Genomic DNA, 26,988 nt, shown 5'->3' on the forward strand with positions numbered 1-26,988 from the left:
GGATGAAAACTCACCTTTCTAAATAAAGGGAAAAAGCATGACCAGCTAGTAGAATGTGTATATGTTGCATCCAGATAACCTTCTGCAAATTCATACAGTACAATAAATTGAGACCAGGCATTAATCTGTTGGAAGAACAGAGTATTTTACCTTCAATATTTTGTACTCAGAGGAAAGATCAGGGCAATTGAAGCACTGTGCACGTGCACACATATATAAAGCAGTAGAAACATCAGCAAAATGCTTGTGACTGATTCTGAGCAGGTGTTAATTCTTGAAGGCAGAGCTTGACAGATCCTCCCTCACATTAGATAGCCCACAGGACAGGGCTGTGGGGGGTTAGTAAGCATGAGAGTACCAGTGAGTGGGCGGTCAGTCAGTGTGGCTGGGTACACCCCTGTGTCCCAGGAGGTGGAGCTCTGACATCATGAGATTCCTCTCCAGCCGTGCATGTGTTTGAGAGAAAAGAAAGGAGACGGGGGGGGGAAGAGGGGAGGGCTGCTCATTCAAGCACTCCGATTCTTGAGAAGAAGGAGCTGCAGCAGGAGACGGCATCGACCTGCAGTAACCGAGCCGCCCTCTGTGCAGTTACAGTGGGTGAGTTTGTGAGTGGGTTCAGGGCTTGAGCAGAGTACAAAGGCAAAGCTGAGGCAGGAAGCTTGATCCCAGCGACAGTGAGATGTGTGTGTGTGGGAAAGTGAGGGAGACGGGATTGGGAACGTGTCAGCAGCCTGGTGAGGTGTGGATGTTGCAAACTCTTGAGAGCAGCTGGGAAACTGCTGTTATACGTGGGACTTGAGGAAAACCCACCAGTAACAACCTGGTAGGAGAAAAAAGCAAAAACCGCGGGTGGGAACTGTTTATAGTCAACGCTTCCTGGGGAGTCACATACTTTAACGACCAGGAACCGATTGGAGTAAGGGAAACGGTAAGGAAGGAATGAGATGGGGGGAGGAGATTAGAACCGCTTTTCTCTTGTGGTTGTACAGCGTGTGAGTGGCTCGGCAGCCTTTAACTGTGTTGCTGCTGACTGCTGCCCTGTCCCAGGGGAAGAGGAGAAGGAAACCCAGAGCACCAGGAGGACAGTGCAGGGAAAGCGGCTCGGTCCCAGCACCGAATTGCAAGTATATTTCCCTGACTTTCACTTGGGAATAGTAAGGGAGGGATAACCTTTCCACCCGGACCGCCCCCTCCCCACACCAATGCCACCTTGCATTGGGACAACATTCATTGGGGGTGGGGGTAAGGATCTGCTGCAATCTGTTCCTTTATTGGCTTCGAGTAATTAAAGTAGAGAATCAATGGGGTGTGATGGGACGGGGGTGGTGTTTTTGACATCTGCCGATTAGGAGCCCGGTTTTAATGTTTGAGAGAGTAGACTTGCAGAAACGGCATTGTATTGGGATAACCAGCGTTGTGTTGTCCAAATGCATATATCACTGCGGGGTTTGAACGTTACTGTGAAAGAGTTAATTTGATTTAAAAACAGTCTGGGAAGAAGATCAAAAGGGGAGGGGGGGCAAGCACTGCAGGAACTTCTCAAGAGAGATAGAGAAGCGGATGATCAACGTTCTCCATCTCGCTGGTAACAAACTGCAGGTTAATTCTTGACCCACTGTGCCCATTAACCCTCAGGTATGGAAGTCATCACGGGTCAACTGTGGAAGAAGGGTTACTGGACTCGAAACATTAACTCTGTTTTGTTTTCTCCGTAGTCCGCAGATACTGCCAGACATGCTGAGTTTTTCCAGCATTTTTCTGTTATTTCCAGAACAGAATAATAAGTGAAATACATTCTCACAGGGAGGTGAAACTTTTTTCTCATTCATGAGACAGATGTGCCACTGGCTGGTCAGCATTTGTTGTCTATTCCTGGTAGCATTTGATGCAAGCACTTTACTACACCATTTCAGAGAGCAATTCAGAATCAACTACATTGCTGTGGGTCTGGAAAGGCACGTAGAATAGATCAGGTCAAGATGGAAAGTTTCCTTCCCTAAGGAACTTTAGTGAAACATTTAAAATCCATTCCAGAGTGGGATATACACAGACATTTATTCTCAAATTACTGATGATATCTGATTGTGGAGGGAAATGTCTGTCCATTTTCCAATTGGTCCAATTTTTCTGACTCACGAATGATCACTTTGAAGGCATTGCATTTTGCCCAAATCTGCTTGATATGAGGTCAAGTTCAGACACTTAAAATTGTGCAACAAGGCCATTATATTTTGTACAGACGTGACAGGTAATGGGGCAGAAATGCAAGAGGATTGAAATCACTTTTTGGAAGGGAAAGTGAAATTTAAACTAATCCTCCACTAAGATGCTATTTGGCTTTTTCCAAACAGTTTTAGTGCTGCATTGATGTATTTTAAAGCCATACTGAGCCAATTCTAAAAAGAAGCCAATGCAAACATCAAGAGAAGAATTTTGTTTAAAAATGAGAGGGTTGCCCACTGGATAACAGCATTTGGAGTGGTGCATCCTGGGAAAGCTGAAGTTTCATTCATATCTATACTCAGTTAGTTGGCCTCAACTGAGGCAACATGACAAAACGTAGCAGGATTAGATGTGAAATATAAGAAGTGATTCTTATCGGAAATATGAATGTATGGATATTTGAATGAGAAAAAGAATGTCTGGCAATAATGTGAGAATGCACAGTTGGTATTAGTCAGTATCTGTAATCAGTAAAGAAGATTCTGATTTTTTTTCCAGAGCCAGAGTGTCTGATGAGATGTATGCAGTTCACTTGCCACACATTTGCAAGTACCTTACTAGTTCAAAACATTGTCATTTTAAAACATATAAATGTTCTGTTTTGAGTGCAAATAGCTTGGACTTAGCGTGTGTGGTAGCAGAGGCAGTAAGTTATACAAATAATGCGTAGGCATTACAGAAAAAAACCTTGCCATCTCTAAATCTGTACTTCATGTAGCATGCTCTTCAGGAGAATCGAGGGGATGAAAGTGAGGGTAAAATCAAAAGGGATGGAGTAACATTAGATAATTTATAGCTGATTAGCAATGGCCTTACCATGTTTGTGCCTATTGTGAGCCAGCTGGCTATTGACACATGCTATTCAATTGCTGTTTCACAGCTGTGGGAAGAAGTAATTGTTCTGGCCTTTGTCCGATAAATGAAGGAAGGAATGGTTCAGTTGCTGCTGGTCCACCATGCTGCTCCTTCCATGTGCAATAGCAAAGGCATATATGTAAGTGGGATTGCATTGACTGGCATGAGGTGAAGCTGAGAATGAATAGACATATGTAGCAGTATAAACCTCAGTGAATCAGTGTTTGCAATTCATTACTACACTGATGCAAATTAAGATATTTATTGAAAGGCTCTCAACCGATCAACATAAGAGTTGAATAAAACATGGAGTACTGGTGGTGGTCATAGGGATTATATAGTAATTAGGAAGAAACATTAATGTGAGTAGGCAATTTGAATCTACTGGGAACTGAGTATGTGAGAAGTTATATTTGTAGAGCCAATTGTAGTTCAGTTGGAAACACTGTTGCCTCTGAATAATGTGTTCTGGACCCAAGCCCATCGAAGGTTTGAGCACTGAAATCAACACTGACTGTCTAGTGATGTACTGTGGAAGGTGCCCTTTCAGGTTAGATGCTAAACCAAGGCACCAACTGTTCCAGTGGGTGTAAAAGGTCTTATAGCAGTATTTTGAAACAGAGCATAGTATCACTGATGTCCTGGCAAATATTTATCCTTCAGTCAATAATACAAGTATACATAATCTGGTTGTTATCAGGTTGCTATGTGGAAAAGTTTGCTATGTGCAGGAGTTTGCTGTGGCAAATTGACTGGCTTATTTCCTGGATAACAAGTCACTATACTCAAAAAGTACTTAATTGACTGTAAACTGCTTGGAGACATCCTGTGACTGTGAAAGCTGCCATACAAATGAAAGTCTTTGTTTCTCCTCACTATTCTTAACTGAATATATTGAGCTTCATTTTAAATGCAGTCTGTTATCTCCTAACGTTTGTGTTAACTTTAATTTTATGAAGTCAAAATGGCTCAGTTGGCTCTGTGTGGAAAAAATTGGTAAAAATCAACCAAGGCTCATTTTCTTCCCAATGGCCTTTACTTGTGCATTTGTGAATGCCAATCAAGGGCAGCATTCTGAAAATCGGAAGAGTAAAGCCTAGATTGTCACTACTGTGTAACGGAATATTTTCTAATCTATGCATTTCCTATCAGTGTGCTGGCTCCAGGTCAGTTATTGCATGGAGTTGGTGGCAATTTGATAATGTGCCACTTAGAACAACAAAAGAACTCATGGTGTTGGAGGTAATTTACTTACTGAGGATTGGCCACCTAACAGGAAGTAGAAAGTCAGGATACATGAATTTCTTTTTGCAAACTGAAACTAATGGAGTGAATAGGGATCTGAGCCAGTGCCCCCTCAAATATGTGTAGTCTATATTGATAACTTGGATGAGGAAGCTGGGTATGTGGTTACTACAATGTTAACAACACAAAGATAGGTGGAAAGGCGAGTTGTGAAGAGAATCTGTTCAGAGAATGGTCAGAATTGAGAAGATGGCGTATAACGTAGGAAAATGGGACCTTTAGGTGTGAAGAATAAAACCACAGTATGCATTTTAAAATAGAGAGAGAGACTGCTGAACTGAGAGGTACAGATGGAGTTTAATGTGTTACATGAAATTGGAAAACAAACAAACCTGGAGGTTTAATGATTAGGATGGCAAAGGGAATATTGGTATTTATTACAAGCAGGATGGAGAAGAAAAGTAGGAGTGTTTGCTACAGCTTCCGGGGCCTTAGTGTGACTGCATCCAGTGTACACCTTGGTCTGTTTTCCTTCAGGAAAAGTGTAATTGCATTGAAAATAGATTGGAGAAGTTTCACTTGGCATACTTCTGGGATAAAAAGATTGTCTTCTGAGGAAAAGCTGAGCACGTTAGGCCTTTGCCCATCAGTACTTTGAGGAATGCCTGGTGATCTTATTGAAAGATCTATGATTCCAAGAGGGGCTAGATAAAGCAGATGCTGAGAGGATGTTACTCGAGAGGGATTGAATACAAAAATATAGAGGTTATGCCTCAATTGTACACAATGTTGGTGAGATGACTCCTAAAGTGCTGAGTGTAGTATTTGCCTCCTTTCTTAAGGAAGTATGTAAAAATGTTGGAAGCAATTCAGAGAAGATTTTGCCAGACTAATATTTGGAATGGGCAGGTTGTCTTATCAGGAAAGGTTAGACTTGTATCTGCTGGAGTTTAGAAGAGTCTTCAAAATTTCAGGGAATCTTGGATTATTAGATCTGTATGTATAACTTAACCATTAGTATCCAGATATGATTGTAATAATCTAAACTCCAAGATGGTGTGGTGCCTGGAACTGCTCACAGTAGATTGATTTACCTATAGCTTTATATAACTGAAAAGTAATCTCTAACCCTATTTGTGCTCCAGGTATAAAGACAGAATTACAATAACGTTATTAATTATTGTATTGATCATGCTTTAAATGGTCTATATTCTGAACTCTCTAGTTTGTTTGAATTGCCACTGTTTGTAGCTTTTCCCCATTTTGAAAGTACTCTGTCCTGTCCTTTTCAGCTCCAAAATAGAATGACCTCACACTTACCTGATATTGAAATCCATTCATTATACTTTTGCTCATTCATTTAATTTATCAATATGTTTTTGTAATTTGAAACTTCCATCTGTGCTGCACTCCACCTATTATTGTGTAATCTACATCATATCAAGACTCCCTCTACAGAAAATCTCCTTTTCTGGAGATTTCTGTTGTTGTTAAAGATCTAGTTTTATGGTTATTAGAAGGCTGCAGTGGCCCAGTTGATTCCGTACTGGATCACTCCCTTGATGACAACTTTTTAATAAAGGTAATGGCTGAGATGTTAAAGTATTCAGTGATTTCCCAGTCGTTCCATTGTCATGAAGGTATGTTATCTGATGTATTCATTTATCCCATCTCTGAATGTATAAAAGTATATCTTCAATTTTTTTGAAAAAGACACTTTCCAAAGAAAATACCACCTACAACTGCAGAACTGTTCCTAGACAGCACCTTCAAAACCTGGGATCACTGATATTTAAGAGGTCAAGGGCAGCAGATACATGGTAGCACCACCATCCTGGAAATACATCACCATCCTTTCTATTATCACCTACTAGCAGCAGTGTTCTGCCTATAACAAATGGAATGCAGTGGTTCAAGAAGGCAGCTCATCACCATCTTCTCAAGGCTAACTAGTGATGGCAAAACATGCTGACCTCTCCAGTGTCACTCAGTTCACAGGAATAAATAAAAAAAAGTACAAAGAAAACAAGCTGCTTGACTGAAGTCACTGAATCTGTGGCAATTTCCGAGAGTGGTCGCATGGCCCATTTTTTATGGATGTAAAACACAATGGTTTTGAACACACTCGGAAAGAGCTTGCTACAGGGAAAACAGCCTTTGTGCTCTCTTTTTCTGAAACCATTCTCATCAAGTTTTAAGAGTTGCAAACCCATTGGAAGACCTCTTCATTGCAAATTGGATTTTCTTAAATGAGAAGTCCAAATCCACACTACTGTACCCAGAAAAAGAGAACTCAATGAGGCATAACTGATCCAGGAAGAGACTTTGTGTGAAAGGTGACTGACTGCAGATCAGCATTTCATAGGATCATGACGGTGCAGAAAGAGGCCATTTGGCCCATCAATTCTGCACTAACCCTCCAATGTCAGACCCACCCAAACCAAGTCCCCCCTACACTAAGCCCATTCTCATAGCTAATCCACCTAGACATCCATTGACACTACAGACAATTTAGCATAGCCAATCCACCTAATCTGCAGAGGTTTAGACTGTGGAAGGAAACTTTAGCGCCTGGCAGAAACCCACAGAGACACAGGGAGAATGTGCAAGCTCCACACAGACAATAATCTGAGGCTGGAATCAAACCTGTGTTCCTGGCGGTATGAGGTAGCAATGCTAACCACTCAGCCATCTTGACTTCCATTTGGCACACTCTTTGAATAAGTCTTTTTTTTTCCTCCAATGGCCAGAGAACTTTTAAGAAAACGCTTTGCAGATTTTATGCTTTTTCAAAATGAATACTTTAATGTATTTATACATTTTAAGCAATTTATTAAATGATCTTTTGTTTATTCGCTACTTAAGGAATCTTTTCTGACATTGAGTTATCAGTCTCATACACCGTCTAATATATTTTTAAATTAGTAACATCAGCTCACTTTTTAAATGCAAACTTTGTTACGACAGTAAAGAAGTGGGACAAGGAAAGGAATCTATCCACCCCTCCTTGCTTGATCATGACTCAGCAAAATCAAGAGCTTGGGGGGCGATCTGGGCAAGAGCTAGCGGGAGATCTTGCTCATGTCCATGTTGAACCACAGAAAAACCCGTTTGTATGCAGAATTGTAGAATCTGGGGGAGCTCTAAATGTTGCCTTGTGATCCATACAGCATGACGTCCATAGTGGAAGTTACCTTAAGTGTCACCTTAATCTTGGCTGTCAGACTTGAGGTTGAAAAGTTTGTGTTGGTTTAGAACACAGTCATGACTCTTTGTAAAAGTTGGTCAGGGATGAATTCTCTAACTAGGCCGAGATCAGTATTGAAGAGAGTTAGCACAATCACACGGCCTTGCTTGTCAGACTCTAGAGCACTGTTGTGATTACCAGCCTTTTACTTTGGCAGTGAGACTTGAGTCTCGACCAGAAAAGTTCTCTGGTATTATTTCCACAGGATACTCAGTCAAGGGGAGGACAGATAAATAAACTCCAACACTTTCTTCAAATCCAACTCTTTCAGCATTTCAACTGTGATCATACTGCATCGCTTGCCAAGTAATCTGTTTCTGAAGCTGATTTTCTTTTCAAAACTTGGTGGACTCATGACGGATGGAATATCTGTTTTAAGGACAATTTGAAGACCTTTTTGAAAAGGGAACAAAATAACCTTGATGGTTGGAGGAAGTTTTCACAAACAGTACATAAGGTGGCGCCACATCAAACCAGTCACAACTGACTGCATGAACTGAACTGCTGAGAAGTGACAACTGAGAAAGGAAAAGGAGCAGGACACTGGCTTGAAAGCCCCTCCCACCTTCTTCAGGACAACTATCACCCTCTCTGCTCAAAGAGCCATGGCTGCTGACCTTAGGATACACCATCATAAAACCTGACAAATATCATCTTTCTTTTGAGATATGACAACAATGGATACAACCTGTCAGTCAATCTTTGATCCATTGTGTGCAAGTCTAATATCTTCCCTGAACTGGGAGGACAACAAACTGAAAGTAACCATTTCATTTAGGGCACTGGGATACATGCCTTCTCTTGTGAGCCTCCTTTAGTTTGAAAATTGCCCTAAATAAGAAGCTCATCATTGAAATCACACAATGATCTGAGGTGTGATTTTTAGCAGTTCCAGCAACACAAAATGGGACTGAATCTCGGACTTCTCACACTTGTACGCACCAAGCAACTTGAACCATAACATTTGAAAAGGACAAACAGGACCAGAGCGACTCGTCCATCAATCCTGCTCCCTATTGATTTGTTGCCGTCTACTGTATATCTACAATCAATTAGAGCTTTACTTTTAATGCCCAGCCCCCAAACTAATACGATACATGGATAGAGTCAACAAAGGAAGGTCTAAAGGATAAGGAATGTAGAGGGCATTCTTATAGGGGCCTAAGCAAATTGGACTATGGTAAGAAATCTGGGAGAATCACAAGAAGTCTGGTAGAAATCAATGTGCTGCATCTTTTAACCAAGTTCCAGGCATCAAGATGTGATTCTCATTTGGCAGCGATGAGTTGCCTATGAAGGGGAACTATTGTTAATTATCTTATTAACTGAATGTCTCGTCTCATTGATGTCCAGTTTTCTATCTTTTCCACAGATCAAACAAACTTCTAACACAGCTCACTTATTCCTTAACATGTGTTTTTAAACATATGTATTTAATAGCCTTGTAAGATGTCCTACTCTGACATCCTAAAGCTTCCTACTTTAGGAACTTTTCTTGTGTTCGTGTCTAAGTCACTTCAGACTTCACTTTTTCTGCAAATTGTTTTGCTGGCTGTAAGTTGCACTGTTAATGTTACAGGCCTTTTTCTTTCTGAATAACCACGTTCTGTGTGGAAAAACAACTGGCATAATCATTGATCACTGTTTTGTTTTGAGAGAAAACTTATATCTGTCTCTGTCCCACTGTGTCATAGGGCATCTTATGGCTGGGTTGTATCCAATTTTTTTTTTCTCTCCTCTACCTTTGCTTTCTAAAGCATTTGAGTTTTTCACCCAAAGGTTCTTCTTAAAAGCCCAACTTAAATTCATGTAAACAAATTTCTAGGTGACCTGGTACCCTAAAGAATCCAAGCTGAAACTAAATCCATGTCTCCTCTTTTTAATCTACACAATATGGAAAGGCAAATCAACCTTTAAACTATACATGGTTCTGTTCAAATTAGAACCCATGTTTACATGTAATAAGAATAATGTGCAATAAATGTACACGACAACTTGCTTTTAAACTTTGTTCTTTACACCAGCTGTGAGGATAATGGTGCAAGTGCATTATGGGAGTTTACAGATGGAATGGGAATCTCTCCAACTCCTTTGACTGAGCCGTTGCCCTTCAAAGTCCCATCAAACATAACGTTGAAGCTGAATTTAGATAAAACATGTAAATGTTTTAGTGCAATTTTGTAGAACTGTTTTTATGTTCTGTTGGTACATTGGCCACCTAAACACCATGAATCAGTGATCTGGCTAAGGAGAAACAGATGTGAAGCTTTCAAATGAACCAAATATTTCTGCTCTGTGTGTACTCCAGAGCTACTGCGAATCATATTGTTAGTTATTTAATCAGGTAAAATATTAACTAAAGGTGGCACAGTGGCTCAGTGGTTAGCAATGCTGTCTCACAGTGCCAGAGACCTGGGTTTGGTTCCAGCCTTGGGTTGCTGTCTGCATGGAGTTTGCATTTTCACCCCATGTCTGGGGGGTGTAAAGTGATCCACATAATTCTTGTTGTGATCTTAGAAACAGGACAACTGCTAAAATGGATATAATTCAACTTAGCTTTAAAAAAAAGGTTGAAGTTCCTTAGTATAGAACATGATTGTGATAATGATAGTGGCTGCTCATGGGACAATGACCAGTGACCTAATAGTTTGCACTCAGAGACAGGGGCTGGTTAGCTCGGTTGGCTAGACAGCTGATTTGTAATGCTGAGTAACACCAAACAGTGAGAGTTCAGCGCCTGCACTTGCTGAGGCTACCATGAAGGACTCTCCTTATTGACTTCTCCCTTCACCTGAGACATGGTGATTCTCTGGTTAAAGCACTAGCATACCGGCAGTCATCTTTCTCTAATGAGAGAGCAGCCCTCTGGGTTGATGGTGACTGTAACTTTTCTTGATTTGGAGATGCTGGTGTTGGACTGGGGTGTACAAAGTTAAAAAGCACACAACACCAGGTTATACTCCAACAGGTTTAATTGGAAGCACACTAGCTTTCGGAGCAACGCTCCTTCATCAGGTGATTGTGGAGGGCTCGATCGTAACACAGAATTTATAGCAAAAATTTGCAGTGTGATGTAACTGAAATTATACATTGAAAAATTGATTGTCTGATAACCCTTTCATCTGTTAGAATACAGTGATAGTTTCACTTCTTTCATGTGTAAATCAAATGTGTAAATTTTTGCTATAAATTCTGTGTTACGATCGAGCCCTCCGCAATCACCTGATGAAGGAATGTCGCTCCGAAAGCTAGTGTGCTTCCAATTAAACCTGTTGGACTATAACCTGGTGTTGTGTGATTTTTAACTGTGTACCTTTTCTTGGTACTTAATTCGAAAAGAAAGACAAGTTCCTGCATACCATTTTTGGCATTATTGGCTATTATATAGACAAACGTAATCCTTGTAAAATACAAAATATTTTGATGAAATTTTTTTTTGTGAAATATCTTTCTAGTTGTGCCAATATTATTGAAATTGCTTGCTCTATCAATCACCCGGGGGGGGGGGGGAGAAGAAGTAGGGTCTGGAGACTTTTATATTTTTTGGCCAGGTTTTCATTTGGATCAGTTTCAACTTCTTAATTGGTAGATTTTCCTCCGTGCACATTCTCTTAGGGGTATTAAATTTGAACAACTGTGGTACAAAGAAGCATAAACGTACATATATGCATACATGATCCTCGAGGTATGAATGACATGAAGTACATATAATTATTCCATTGTCATTATTTATTGAAATAAATAACTAAGATGAGAGTATATCCAGCAGAATTATTTTTTAGGTCGTAATTAAACTTCTCGGTTTGTTCTGTGTTCAAGTTCTGTGTTTCAGAAAGAATACTTTAAACTTTGTGTGATGTGACTTCTACTGGTGGACGTGAAACAGGCTTTCAGGTAAGTTTAACTCAGAAGAAAAGTCTAACATTTGTCACGCAACACCTTGAAATGTAAAAGCAATAAAAGCACTCACTCTGTAATGTATATAGACGTACACAGGATTCTAACGATGAAGCACACGTTTAGGGTATTAACAGAATAACATAACACAGGGATAATGCATTGAAATGTAATCCTTTAGGATGCATTTACTGCACACCTGTATGAGTTCATATTGCTGATTGTTTGGATGAAGCATCTGGATGAGCATCTCAGAAACATCTAGATGAGCTTAAATTGACATGGTTCTGCTCGCCGAGCTGGAAGTTTTTGCTGCAAACGTTTCGTTCCCTGGCTAGGGAACATCATCAGTGCTATTGGAGCCTCCTGTGAAGCGCTGCTTTGATGTTTCTTCCGGCATTTGTAGTGGTTTGTTCTTGCCGCTTCCGGGTCACATACAAACTACTGCAGCTGAAACTGACACCCGGAAGCGGCAAGAACAAACCACTATAAATGCCGGAAGAAACATCAAAGCAGCGCTTCACAGGAGGCTCCAATAGCACTGATAATGTTCCCTAGCCAGGGAACGAAACGTTTGCAGCAAAAATTTCCAGCTCGGCGAACAGAACCACAACAACGGACACCCGAGCTACAAATCTTCAACCAGACTTAAATTGACAGGCATAATAGGCTATGGGTCAAATGTAAGTACAACCACCGGCATGGTGGCTCACTGGTTAGCACTGCTGTCTCACAGCACCAGGGTCCCAGGTTCAATTCCTGCTTTGCGTGACTGTCTGTGTGGAGTTTGCGCATTCTCCCCGTGTCTGCATGGGTTTCCACTGGGTACTCTGGTTTCCTTGCACAGACCAAACAGGTGCAGGTCAGGTGAATTGGCCATGCTAAATTTCCCAGTGTTAGGTGCATTAGTCAGGCCGAAGGGCTCGTTTTTACACCGTAGGACCTAACCTAACCTAAAAAAAGATTAATACAGTTTGTAGTTTGATGGTTGGCATCGACATGATGGGCCGAAGGGCCTGTTTTTATGCTGTATAACTATGACTCTATTGAAGCCTTTGGGTTTCTAGATGAAAATGAAGCTGAATTCACGTTTCACTGGAATTTGTAACAGAATACACATGACAATAAATAAATGAAATCAAGTTCTATAGAGGCAAATCTTTGCAGTTGAAGACTCAGTCTTGGCTTTGCCCGGGTTGACTCATTAGGCAGTGTTCCTCCTCAATTTTACAAAGTTAAAAATCACACAACACCAGGTTATAGTCCAACAGGTTTAATTGGAAGCACACTAGCTTTCGGAGCAACGCTCCTTCATCAGGTGGAGGGCTCAATCCTAACACACAGTTTATAGCAAAAATTTACAGTGTGATGTAATTGAAATTATACATCGAAAAATTGATTCTGTTAAGCCTTTCATCTGTTAGACTACCGTGATAGTATCACTTCTTTCATGTGTAAATCACAAAACCTTTTTTTAAAGTTGCAGTCTCTGGTTAGCTGTTAACAATGGTGATAGCTAGACAATATGTTGAAGGTGTTGGCCCCCTGTGTTCTCTGTCTATGCCATGTTGTTTGGATTGATTCTAATCTAAAAAGTGAGATAACGGAGTTTTACATGAATGAATGCAGTTTTTAAGCAAAGTGCATTGTAACCCTGCAAGTACAAATTCACCCCTGTCTGTGTGTGTCTGCCTAACTGGGTTGGGGGTTGTGAGTGTGAGAAAGTGTATGTGTGGTGAGAGCAGAGTGTCTTAAGTCTGTGAGGGGGTGCTTGTGTGAGTTGGGAGTCTGTAAGGGTCTGTGGTGTGTGTGTGTGTGTGTGTGTATCTGTGTATTTGTATAGTGTAATGGTGGTCACCTGTAATGTGACATGAACATGGGTACCGAACTTAGCCATCAGCCTCTGCTCAGCCACTTTTCTCTGCTGCCTGTCCCGAAGTCCACCTTGGAGGATGGTCACCCAAAGGTGAATGTCCTGGACCACTGAAGTGTTCCCCAACTGGGAGGGAACACTCCTGTTTGTTGGTTGATGTGTGGTGCAAACCCACAGACAACCTCGCAATGCTACACTTCTCCAGCTTCCACCCAAAACATATTAAAACAGCCATCCCCTATGGACAAGCCCTACGCATATACCAGATCTGCTCAGATGAGAAGGAACATAACGGACACCTGGAAGTGCTCAGGGATACCCTCACAAGAGTGGGGTACAATGCCCAACTCATCGACCGACAATTCCACGTGCCACAGCAAGGAACCGTAATGACCTCCTCAGGAGACAGACACGTGCTGCAACTGACAGGGTACCCTTCGTTATTCAGTATTTCCCAGGAGGTAAAAAACTAGACAATGTTCTTCGTGACCTGCAACACATTATCAATGGGGATGAGCTCCTCACCAAGACCTTCCCACACCTCCACTGCTTGCCTTTAAACAACTGCCAAACCTCCAACAGATCGTTGTTCATAGCAAACTGCCGGCTTTCAGGACAACTCCATACAACCCTGTCACGGTGGACGCTGCAAGACGTGTCAGAGTGTGGACATAGATACCACTATTACGCGTGAGGACACTTCCCACCTTGTACATGGCAGGTACTCATGTGACTCAGCCAACGTTGTCTATCTTATACGTTGCAGGCAAGGATGCCCGGAGGCATGGTACATTGGGGAAACCGAGCAAAGGCTACGACAACGGATGAATGGGCACCACGCAACAATCAATAGACAGCCCCTCATGATTTTATAAACCTCAAAAGGTCACCCCTCGGCCTGCAATGCTCCATAGAAAACAGCCCCAGCCTATTGAGCCTCTCCCTGTAGCTCAAATCTTCTAACCCTGGCAAAATCCTTGTAAATCTTTTCTGAACCCTTTCACGTTTCACAGCATCTTTCCGATAGGAAGGACACTAGAATTGCACGCAATATTCCGACAGTAGCCTAACCAATGTCCTCTACAGCTGCAACACGACCTCCCAACTCCTGTACTCAATATTCTGACCAATAAAGGAAAGCATACCAAACGTCTTTGCTATCCTCACTTTGAGGTAAAGAGGCTGTCCTGTTATTGAGATTGAAGTGATGGTTGAGGTACTCTTTTTTTTAATCAATTTTGATATCAAGCAAATGTGAAACTGAGGGAACTCCTGAAGATGAGCAACTATTGCAAAGAGCAGTTCTGAAGAAAATATGATAAAAGTTAACAAAACCAGGAAAAGGAAAGGTACCAGGCCAACATTAGATGTCCCAGAATTGTGAAGAAGTTTGGGGAAGCAATAGTGGAGAGGCAGATTGTAATTTATTTTGTATTTTTGGGTATAAGGTTGCAGGCCAACCTGTGCTATGAGAGGAGTATCTCACAGGTTTTGAGACCAAATGGTGGTCCTGAGCCTGGATTTCCCACCAATGAGAGCTAGGAGGGGCATCTAGGCTATTGTGCCAGGTGTGAATTCCTAATTGGCTGCATCCAAACTCACTGTCCAATTAAAGAGAGTTAAACCTCCTCCCTCAGTCTATGGCAGATAGCTGTGAAACCTTGGCAGTGCACCAAAAGAGGTGGGTGCATGGGGCACTATTTGGAGATTGAGAGGACACCATTGGTGGAATATGTTTAAATACAGTTTCAGTGGGGCTAAGCAGGTAGGCCTGTCAGATTGGAAGGGGAAACCCATTTGGATGGCTTATTAAGGCCCCAAAGCCTGCCTTCCCTCCTATGATGCCTTCTTTGTGCACAGGCTTCTGACTCTGCTGAGCTTCCTGACTGCTGCAGGTCGACTACTTCTGTTATACTGGCAGCCTCTGCATGTACTGGAGGCCCCTCTATTGCCAGCAGAATTCCAGCGAGCTGGGAATATTGTCTCTAATTGACTCCAGTCTTGCCACAATGTGATTGACTGATTGCCCTCTGAAATGGCTGAACAAACTGCTCAGTTTAAGGGCAACTAAGGATGGGCAACAAACACTGATCGTGGTAGCATTGTTCACATCCCATGGAAGAAAAAAGAAAAGGAAGCTTCAAGGAAATCTGAAGTTTCAAATAAAGATGTTTGGGGAAATCATGAAAAGTTTGTTTCAACTGTTGCGGCAGTAATATGTGTGTATAGATTCAGGACATTGCTTAAAACGTAGGGGAACTTATGGGCATGTTTTTTCAATGAAAGGTTATTGGAATATTGAATACCTTTCCATGTGTATATAAAGATAGAGATTAATCATGTTTTTTGAAAGGGAGCTGAGTAGGTATTTGCAAGTGAGGAATGTAAGTGAATACAGGGAATAAGAAGGGAAGCAACTATAGAGATGATAGTTCCAGTTGAAGAGCGCGCACCAACTCAGGCGTGATCAACTGAATAGCTTCCTTCTGTGTTGTAAAATGTAAGATTCTATGAATACACAGAGGGCTAGTAATTATAAGTTTAAGTATAGGATACATAGTGAAACCAGCCAAACTATACTCTTCCTTGTTCCATACAGCTAATTTTTGAAAGCTAAAATTAGACATTGGCTCTATCAAAAATTCCAAATTATTTGTAATTTTGTCCTATTTTCTGATGAAACCTTTGAAGCTTATTAAAATATCAGCTCTTGAAATTTTTCAAACATACAATTATACCATGGCAAACACTGACACACACCCTTGCCACACCACAACATGTGCACCCTATCTGTGAATACATATACACCCCTAACAACATGAATATTTACCCATACCACATCACATGCCATACTGACTCCACAACACACACATACCTGATCTATATGCTCATGGTCTCCTAACCACAGAGACCACATTCTGCTCCCACCACATCACATACCCGACCCACAGCATCGATACACACACACGGTTATCCCACAGCTTCACCATTACTGTAGTACCAACAGAACTGTCTGCACTGTAATATGTCTGCACTGTAAAATTTGCTAGATTAGCACTTCAGCCAATACAAATGGGTATAGGTTCAGGAATCTAAAAATTATAGGGAAGTTGAAGGCATCCTGGTGTGTTTCTCTCATGCACAGTGTCGCACAGTGTTTGGCCATGCGGATCACATTAGATGTTAGTCGAATCTTTCACTTATAAAGCAGTGCCTTCTCTTAGAGACCAGAAGAACACAGATTTGATCTTCGATCTGTGCTCAGGTATCTGATCTCAGCTAGGTTAAGAGGAGGTAATGGAGGTGGAGATTGTTCTATTGATTGCTGCCCAGTCATCCCTGGGATGTGAGGTATGGCAGGATTGGCGTAATGCTTCTAATGAATTATCTGCCCCTGTTTGTGATCTAGGCTCAAGCATAAACGTCAGTCATTTAGGGGAGATATTTAACATCAACTGATACCTCTGGATCTGTTTTCCTGCTAGAATCTAGAAGTCCATGACAAGGTAGAAGAAAATTGATTGTCAGTTTGAAAAGGAAATTTTAATATTGTATTTTCATTGGACAACATTAATTCCACCATCTGGGGTGCATTATATCTATTGGGCCTCTCCTTTGATTTCTGTGTTGAATTGGATATAGCAACTAGTATATACAGATTTTTATTGACTGATATGATAGTAGAACCATAGAGGTTTAGAGCATTACAGGAGGCTGTTCAGCCCGATAGTTGATGTTGTTCAAGGAATTCAAAATGAATTCCATTGTTCCATATTTTTCTCATTGTTCTGTCTTCTCAGCTTCAAGAGTTCATCCAATTTTTCCTTAAAAAATGCCATGACCTGTGCCTATGACAAAGCATTTCATGAATGTTACTGAATCAATCCATAAATAAACTGATCCTAAACATTCTTAGCAATGGTGTTAAATTCAATAATGTTTGGGAAGTTGATAACCAGCTATCAGAAGAAATGGTCTGTCCATATTTACTACATCAAAACCATTTGTCATTTTCAAATATCTTCCCTTTGGTTTATTTGGTCTAGAATGTAGGCAATTATCTCAACTCTCTCCTCATAATTACAGTTTCCCAATCCTTGTTTAATTCTAAGAGAAAGTGAGGACTGTAGGTGCTAGTGATCAGAGTTGAGAGGGTGGTGCTGGAAGAGCACAGCAGGTCAGGCAGCATTTGATGAAGGGCTGAAATGTCGATTCTCCTGTTCCTCGGATGCTGCCTGACCTGCTGTGCTTTTCCAGCACCACACTCTCGACCCTTGTTTAATTCTGGTGAGCTTGTGCTGTATACCAAAGCATTTTACGAGGGTGCACAAAACTGCACCCATACTTTGAAGGCAACTAAAATTTTATACAAGCTTACCTTTGTTCATTTCAGTTATTCCCATTACAAAATCTACAATGCTATTGGTCATTTTAATTACCTGTTATGTACTCAAGCCCCTTAAGTAAGACATTATCCACATCCGTTTGTGGAATGGATATTGCTATATTCTCCTGGTTAATATTAATTCCCCTTCCCTAGTTTTAGTTTCTATCTGAGCGTTTACCCATTTTCCCTAACTGTTTACTGTCGATCATCCAGCTTTCAGTTGTTGTGGCCACCTTTTTTGACACAACTGAATCCCAGATTCAACTGAACCATGGAGAATTCTGGGTTCCTGTATGCTGGGGCCTGGAATGAGACAGCCTAAGTTCACGTCAGATTCCTGTAGGTTTTGTCCAGTTCCCTGAGACAGTATTTGGCTGTGGATTCCTGTTGTAGAAGTACTTTATTTCATCCTTGTTATGAGATGTTTGACAGTCAAGGTGGCTCTTGTGGTTTAGTGTCCCTACCTCTGTTCCAGGAAGCCCAGGTTCATGTCCCACCTACTCCAGAGCTGTAATAACATCTCTAAACTAAACAAAATATGACTGGCAGACATGGAAGTTGTGGGACTTTATGAGATGAGATAGCTTTGCAAATAGAGTTAAGGAAAATTCAAAGGGATTTTATCAACACATTTAAGGACAAAAGGGTAATGAGGGAGAGAATCGAGCCTCTCAAAGATAGGCAAGGCAGTCTATGTGTGGAGCCGCAAGAGATGGAGGAGATACTAAATGAGTATTTTACATCAGTATTTACTGTGGAAAAAGACATGGAAGATATAGAATGTGGGGAAATAGATGGTGACATCTTGAAAAATGTCCATATTACAGAGGAAGAGGTGCTGGATGTCATGAAATGCATAGACGTGGATGAATCCCTGAAACCTGAACAGAACTTAGAACTGTGTGGGAAGCTAGGGAACTGATTGCTGGGCCCCTTGCTGAAGTATTTGTATCATCGATTGTCACAGGTGAGGTGCCGGAAGACTGGAGGTTGGCTAACATGGTGCCACTATTTAAGAAAGGTGATAAGAAAAAGTCAGGGAACTGTAGACCAGTGACCCTGACATCAGTGCTGGGCAAGTTATTGGCGGGAATCCTGAGGGATAGGATATACATGTGTTTGGAAAGGTAAGGACCGACTAGAGATAATCAGCATGGCTTTGTGCATGGGAAATCAGTCTCAAGAACTTGATTGAGTCTTTTGAAGAAGTAACAAAGAGGATTGATGAGGGCAGAGCAGTAGATGTGATCTAGATGGACTTCAGTAAGGCATTCGACAAGGTTCCTCACAGGAGACTGGTTAGCAAGGTTAGATCTCATGGAACACAGGAAGGGCTAGCTATTTGGATACAGAACTGGCTCAAAGGTAGAAGACAGAGAGTGGTGGTGGAGCATTGTTTTTCAGACTGGAGGCCTGTGATCAGTGGAGTGCCACAAGGATTGGTGCTGGGTCCACTACTTTTCATCATTTATATAAATGATTTTGATGTGAGCATAAGAGGTATAGGTAGTAAGTTTGCAGATGACACCAAAATTAGATGGTTAGTGGACAGCAAAGAAGGTTACCTCAGAGTACAACAGGATCTTGATTAGATGGGCGAATGGGTTAAGGAGTGGCAGATGGAATTTAATTTAGATAAATCTGAGGTGCTACATTTTGGGAAAGCAAATCTTAGCTGGACTTAGACACTTAATGGTAAGGTCGAGAGTGTTGCTGAGCAAAGAGACCTTGGAGTGCAGGTTCATACCTCCTTGAAAGTAGAGGCGCAGGTAGATAAGATCGTGAAGAAGGCTTTTGGTATTCTTTCCTTTTATTGGTCAGAGTATTGAGTACAGGAGTTCAGAGGTCATGTTGCGGCTGTACAGGACGTTGGTTAGGCTACTTTTGGAATATTGCATGCAATTCTGGTCTCCTTTCTATCGGAAAGATGTTGTGAAACTTGAAAGGGTTCAGAAAAGATTTACAAGGATGTTGCCAGGGTTGGAGGATTTTGGTTGTAGAGAGAGGCTGGATAGCCTGTGGCTGTTTTCCCTGGAGCCTTGCAGGCTGAGGGGTGATCTTATAGAGGTTTATAAAATCATGAGGAGCATGGCTAGGATAAATAGACAAAGTATTTTTCCTGCGATAGGAGAGTCCAGAACCAGAGGGCATACGTTTAGGGTGAGAGGGGAAAGATATAAAAGGGACCTAAGGGGCAACTTTTTCACACAGAAGGTGTGCATGTATGGAATGAGCTGCCAGAAGAAGTGGTGAAGAGTGTTACAACTGCCGCATTTAAAAAGCATCTGGATGGATATATGAATAGGGGTGGCATGGTGGCTCAGTGGTTAGCACTGCTGCCTCACAGTGCCAGGGTTCGATTCCTGCCTTGGGCGACTGTCTATGTGAAGTTTGCACATTCTCCCCCGTCTGTGTGAGCTTCCTCAGGGTGCTCCGGTTTCCTCCCACAACCCAAAGATGTGCAGGTCAGGTGAATTGGTCATGCTAAATTGTCCATAATGTTCGTGTCAGGGGTAAAAATCGGGTAGGGGAATGGGTCTGGGTGGGTTACTGTTCGAAGGGTCAATATGGACTTGTTGGGCCAAAGGGCCTGTTTCCACACTGTAGGGAATCTAAATTAATTTAATCTAAAGATAGGAAGGGTTAAGAGGAAGATGGGCCAAGTGCTGGCAAATGGGACTAGATTAGGTTAGGCTTGGACGAGTTGGATCGAAGGATCTGTTACTGTGCTGTACATCTGACTCTGAGAAATAACTTGAATTAATTAACCGCATCTCCTAGCAGAGACTGGGTAGTTAGCCAGTTGAAAGATTTTGGTGACTTACCTATTGACTTTCTGGCTGAATTTTGCTGACATAATCTTTAAGCTGGCAATAGGCAGAGACCCTCTTTCAATATATGAAGCAAAGTTTGAATGAGTTAACCCCAATTGGAAATGTCATTCATCCTGAATGAGTTAACTATTGCTTTCATCTAGGTGAAGATGATGAATGAAACTTACTACCAGAAGTAGGGGATTGCAGTGGGACTGACAAGGAACCTAAAGGTTGGACCTGTGCTAGATTCAGTGCATTCCCACTTGGCAGATTCTCCACATTCCCCTTCCTTGTGATCAACCTTCATGCTGCCAATGATTTCCTATGACATTACCTCCCACTCTCAGAATCTCTCCTGTAGAACAGCTCCCCACTGCCTCCAGAAAGCAGCCAACAATGTACTAAGACTGACCATCATGTTTCACTTTAACTTTGTTCTTTAGTTCTTTCTATTTTGTTCTTAAGTTTTTGTACCTAAGATGTGCTGTGTGTGGCAATATTGTAAACTTTTCAGTGTACTGCTGTGTTTTTGTTCATGAGTACACGTGACAATAAAGTCTAAATTTAAATCTAGTCAAAGATCACTCTCATCCTAGTTGTATTCATCTACCCTTTTCCATCAGCCAGAAGATACAAAAGTTTGAAAGCACATACCAGCAAATTCAAGAGCAGCTTCATCCCCGTTGTTATCAGATTTATGAACAGATCTCACAAATTAGAGTTGATCTTTCTCTGCATCTTCTCTGTAACTATAAGACTATATCCTGCATTCTGTTCTATTACCCTGATGTATTTATGTAAGCTATGATCGCCTAATAGCATGGAAAACAATACTTTTCACTGTATCTCAGTACATGTAACACTAATAAATCAAATACTCAAATACTCCTCCTGGCCATTTCAAGCAAGCACTTGAGGGATATGCAGTAAGACGTAGGTGTCCATCTCACAACTGATTTCTGATTCCTTTGGGGCAGTCTGAGCCACAATTAAAATATTGCTTTGTGAATTTGCAGCCGTGTTTCATTGGAAGGCATCCTGTACCTGTTCATCTTCATAGACTTTGTCAATGATCTGATCAGGTCAGAGGAGGGGTGTGTGCTGCTGTCTGCTCAGGTCCAGTGATGAGTCCTCGGATAATAGCGCAGACTGACAATACAGAGGAACCTCAATTATCTGAATGACACAGCCTGGGAGTATTTTGTACAGATAATCGAATTCCGGATAATCAGATGCCATATAACACAGTTTAGTTGAGCATCAGGACCTTGCGGTCTTGTCTGGATAATCCAAAGTTTGGATAATTGAATGCCAGATAATCAAGGTTCTTCCGTAAACAGTGAGATCTGGGAACTATCCAAGGTTGGACTGGTAAGTGGAAGAAAAATCTTTAATTTTTTCTTTCAGATGCTAAACAGTCCATGTCCAAATGTGGACAATGCCAAGGCTTTGTCAGAAAAGTGGCAAGTAATATACATACCATACAAATGCAATGACCATGCCCAACAAGAGACAATCTAACCATTGCCCTTTGACATTTAAAAGACATTACCATTACTGAAGCCTCCACTGTCAACATCCTGGGGGAACCATTGACTAGAAACTAAACTAGACTCACCATAAAATACTGTGCGTACAAGAACAGGTCAGAGGCTAGGAATCCAGTTGAGACTAACTCATCTTCTGGTATCCCAAAGCCGCATCTGCCATCTACAAGGCACAGGTCAGGAGTGTAATAGAATTCTCCCCTCCTGTGTGAACGACTGCAGCTCCAACAATTCTCAAGAATCTAAGAGAAAGCAGCCTGCTTGATTGGCACCACATCACAACCATCCACTCCCTCCACCACTGATGCTCAATAGCAGCAGTGTATACTATCTACAAGAATCTCTGCAGAAATTCATCAAGACTCCTTAGCCAGCAGCTTTCAAATCCATGACCATTTCCAACTAGAATAACAAGGGCATCCGATACATGAAATACCATTACCTGCAAATTCCCCTCAAAGCCTCTCACCATCAGGGCTTGGAAATATATCGCTTTTCTTCCACTGGCACTGGATCTAAGATCCTTGAATTCCCTCCCTGATGGCATTGTGGGTATACCTACAGCATACTGTCTACAGTGGTTCAAGAAGGCAGTTCACCTTCATGTTGTTAAAGGCAACTAGGGATGGGCATTAAACGCTGGTCCAGTGAGTGACACCCTCATCCCATGAGTTATTTAAAAAGATGATGTTAATAATATTACACAGCCCTAACAACGAACTGCTATTGTTTTGTATCAGTTGGTATAGCATGCCAGTTGTCTCTAGTTACGTACCGCAATGCATTTGAGTTCTGTAGCTTTTAAACATCATAGCTTTACAGCGGACTTTTAATTATCTTGTGTTGCATGAATTTTGAGCAGGAATAGCTCTGAAATATTTGTGGCTGTCATAACCACAAAATGAACCCTATTTAAATCTTCAAACAGAAATGTTCTCATCTTGTTTTCAAGGGAGTGGAACTGGGAAAAAGTGATTGAGAAGCTTGGAGGTGTGTGCTATGGTTACTTTGGTACAAAGCAGAGGTCAATATTTCAAAAAATAGGCTGTGTGGTTTAAAAACCTACCTACAGGCTGAGTTTTTCATTGCCCTGTAAATTACACATTATCCTCATGCAAATCAAATGATCTTGCTAACTGGGAAACTAAATGTTTTATCAGGTGCGAGGAGAGTACTATAAAATTTTATATAGTTTCTTTTGAAAATAAACAGTTTCACACTCCCAGTAAAATAATGGGCAAAGAATTTTATACTGTGCCTGTGCACTTAATATCTCACAGCCCTCTCTCTCTTATCACTGGGAACTGTTGATTACCAGAGAGCTTTTAATTGTTCTACTTATCCTTTGCTGATCAATTTTAAATAGTCATACACCCACTGATTTCTAATTTAACTGATAGACCCTAGAACACATCTACTAGTCACTGAGTGTTGAGGCATGATCCTGCAACCTCCAGTCCCAGGGTGGTTAAGTTAGTAATCATGCTGTTTAGTTATTTGCTTGCAGTTCTAATTACATAACCTAGTTATTACATTATTCCTGTAAATTGTACCTCCTACATTATTCTCATGGTGTTTTAACTATCCAAGGTCATGCCCTCTTTCAATTGCTCATTGTCCAGTGAAAACAAGGATAGTTTTCAGAGTCATTTTTGGAGCACTAGTCGTGGGATGATGTACATAGTTCTCCTATAAGCATCATCTTGTTCCTTTGAAGAGAGGCTGGCCAAAGTTACAGCATTTCCACGTATGGAGTCAGCTATTACGAGGGGGGATAGCTTTAAATTAAGGGGAGGTATGTATAGGACAGATGTTAGGGGTAGATTCTTTACTCAGCGAGTCGTGAGTTCATGGAATGCCCTGCCAGTAGCAGTGGTGGACTCTCCCTCTTTATGGGAATTTAAACAGACATTGGATAGGCATATGGAGGATAGTGAGCTAGTGTAGGTTAGGTGGGCTTGGGTCGGCACAACATCGAGGGCCAAAGGGCCTGTACTGCGCTGTATTTTTCTATGTTTCTAGAGAAGATCCTTCATTTATATAGCTCCTTTCAAATGATCAAAGTGTCTACTTCACCAGAGATTACTGCTGAGATACAAGTCATTATTAGTCATGCAAATACCATTATTTAAACAGATCCAAGATTTTCATCTATTCAGTTTTGTTTTCTCTTTACTCATTTGGTAAGACTGTTGTGGGAAGGTTGGAAATGCATGGGAACATTACAGCCTTCCCCTCCAAGCCACACAGCATCTTGACTTGGATCTACAAAGAAGTCCATTCACTGTCACGAGGTCAAAATTCTGGCATTCGCTCCTAAAGAGGACAGTGGGTGTACCTACACCAGACAGACTACATTGGTTCAAGAAGGCAGCTCACCATTTCCATTGGGATTGAAACAAGACATTGTGTGACTAAAAGCTAATGGAGATAAGTAATAAATAAGTGGTATTTTGTGCAAGTTAGGACAACAGACAACAGACTTTTGGATGACCTGAAGGTTGCAAACAATCTACAAAAAGTATCTTTTTTAAATGAAGTTGTGTTTTACCGTCCTATCTTGAAAAAGATAGAACATAAGCTTTATGAATTACGAGGAGCAATTTGGTGAGGGATTTAGTGTTAATTATCAATGGTAAATTCTTATATGTGTTCCTGGGCAGCAAGCCTCCTATCTAGGAGTACATCTCTATACAATGATCACCTTTCTATGTCGAATTATTTTGTGTTATACGATGTTGACTGTTGTGAAAAATAGCCCTTTAAATACGACTGAGACTGTTTGAATATGGAAAGAATGCTGAGGAATGGACCTAAATTTATGTAGCCTTTTTACATCCTGAAGAAATTTTAGGCACTTCACAGACAATTACTATTTCATTTTTGTGGGCAGCAGAAATTCATCTGCAAATAATTTTTCAGAAACCACTGTGACCAGTTAGTCCATTTTGGATGGGATTGTTTGAGGGATAAATATATGTCAGGACATGGTAACTGCATCCTTCTCCTTATCAGATAGGTAACGAAAGAGATAAGTAATTTGTATTTGTATCATGTTGTGTGGGACCTAGGACATTCAAAAACACCTTATAGCCAATTAAGTACTATTGAACAAACACAAAATGCAACAGATAGAACCAGGGAAGTGGTGGCAACATAATAATGTCTCTGGGCTAATAATCCAGAACCCCAGGCTGGACATTGTCCTGGGATTATGGAACTAATGTTTTCCGGATAATAGTAAGTGGTGAAATTTGAATTCAATCAAAAAAACTTGAATATAAAACATAGCCTAATGACAACCACATAATCTCTGTTGATTGTAATAAAAAGCCATCTTGTTCAGTAATATCCTTTATGGATGGAATTCTGTCGTGCTTACCTGGTCTGGTCTACATGTGACTCTATACAGCAATGTGTTTAATGTTGAACTGCTCTCTGGGCAATTGATTGCCCAACGTACTAGTGAATGACACCCCATGAACAAATATGAAAAAAATCTCTGGAACAGAAATAGAAAATGCTGTAAATTTTCAAGGGTCAGAAATAGGGGATAGAATTTAAAAGTGGGTGGGGAATTGTGGGGTACAGAGGTTGGGGATTGTTTCCCCCTCCCCTCACCCCTGGAATGAAGGTTCACCCCCAGTAGACAGACTGATAAGAAGCCTGGCATGTAGCTGTTACCCGTCTGTGGGCAGGTAAGATACCCCTCCGTGGAAGGGAGTCCTGTTCTGAGTCTGGCCAGCAGATTGAGCTGGACACTGCCATGACTGCCGGTTGGCCTAGAGGAAGACCAGTGGATCCCAGACCCAAATTAGTCAAAAGCGTTGGACGTGGAGGGATCCATCTTCTTAGGCAGCGGGGGTGAAGGGATCAAATTTTAAGTCTGGATGGGAAGGAAGGAGGTAATTATCTTCGCAAGGACAGAGGAGAAATGCTTAAAGATGATGATGGAGTAGGGCTTCTGAGCTGGGGCTCATCTGCTCCAACCACTTCTCTTTGTGTTTATCTTTCACCGTGAGCTCCAACAGTGTTGGCAATGGCGAGGAGCCCCAGCGCATACTCAGTGTGCCCAGCGTGGACCTTGTGGTGGCACGAGGGAGCTCCTATTTACTTTTCTGGAATCGATGGCTGTTACATCTGCAGACGCAGCATTAGTGAGGTAGGCCCAGAGGTGAAAGGTAGCGCCTGACGATTGGTGACTTTGTCATTGGTTGGGTCTGGCACTGGCAGCAACAAAGCGGTTGTGAGATGGCATCATAGCAACATCAAGGTGGGCCCAGTGACATGGCATGTTTCTCTGACGTTGGTGGGTCTGGCGCAGGCAGCAGCAAGGCCATGCCAGGGCAGAATTGGCACAAGTGGCAAAAGATGGTGCCTGATGATTGGAAACTTCAGCGTTGGTTGGGTCCAGTGTAGACAGTGGAGGAGGGATAGGGCACAGGCATTGTTGATGTTGAGCTGGCTTTGGATTTTTCTCATAGAATAGAACCCTACAGTGTGGAAGCAGGCTATTTGGCCCAACAAGTCCACACCAACCCTCCAAAGAGTAACCCACCCAGACCTATTCCCTTACATTATATTTACCTCTGTGTAAAGTACCCTAACCTGCACATCCTTCAACACTATGGGCAATTTAGCATGACCAATTCACCTAACCTGCACATCTTTTGGATTGTGGGAGGAAACCGGAGCAAACACATGCAGACACTGGGAGAATATGCAAACTCCACACAGTTACCCAAGGCTGGACTTGAATCCAGGACCTTGGCACTGTGGGATAGTAGTGCTAACCACTGAGCCACTGTGCTGCCCGACTGATGGATTCTCTTTAAGTATACCTTTCTATTTTTACCTATTCATAAAACTATTTAAAAAGATTTCAAATTGTGGTATCA

At 41.5% G+C, this 26,988-nt stretch overlaps 1 protein-coding gene across 3 annotated transcripts in view; it reads left to right on the forward strand.

The window, feature by feature from the left end:
* The first annotated feature begins 522 nt into the window (after nt 1-522).
* lhfpl2b (LHFPL tetraspan subfamily member 2b) overlaps nt 523-26,988 on the forward strand; it is a 169,130-nt gene continuing 142,664 nt past the window's right edge. The window contains exons 1-2 of one of the 3 annotated variants that reach the window (XM_060835753.1): nt 523-597; nt 11,390-11,464. The gene's annotated coding sequence lies outside the window, so the exon portion shown is untranslated. Of the gene's footprint in view, nt 598-805; nt 929-11,389; nt 11,465-26,988 lie in introns of those variants that run through there. The other 2 variants (XM_060835762.1, XM_060835771.1) reach the window with 2 other exon arrangements.

This window comes from Hemiscyllium ocellatum, chromosome 2 (genome assembly GCF_020745735.1).
Source record: "Hemiscyllium ocellatum isolate sHemOce1 chromosome 2, sHemOce1.pat.X.cur, whole genome shotgun sequence".
Taxonomy (NCBI): domain Eukaryota; kingdom Metazoa; phylum Chordata; class Chondrichthyes; order Orectolobiformes; family Hemiscylliidae; genus Hemiscyllium; species Hemiscyllium ocellatum.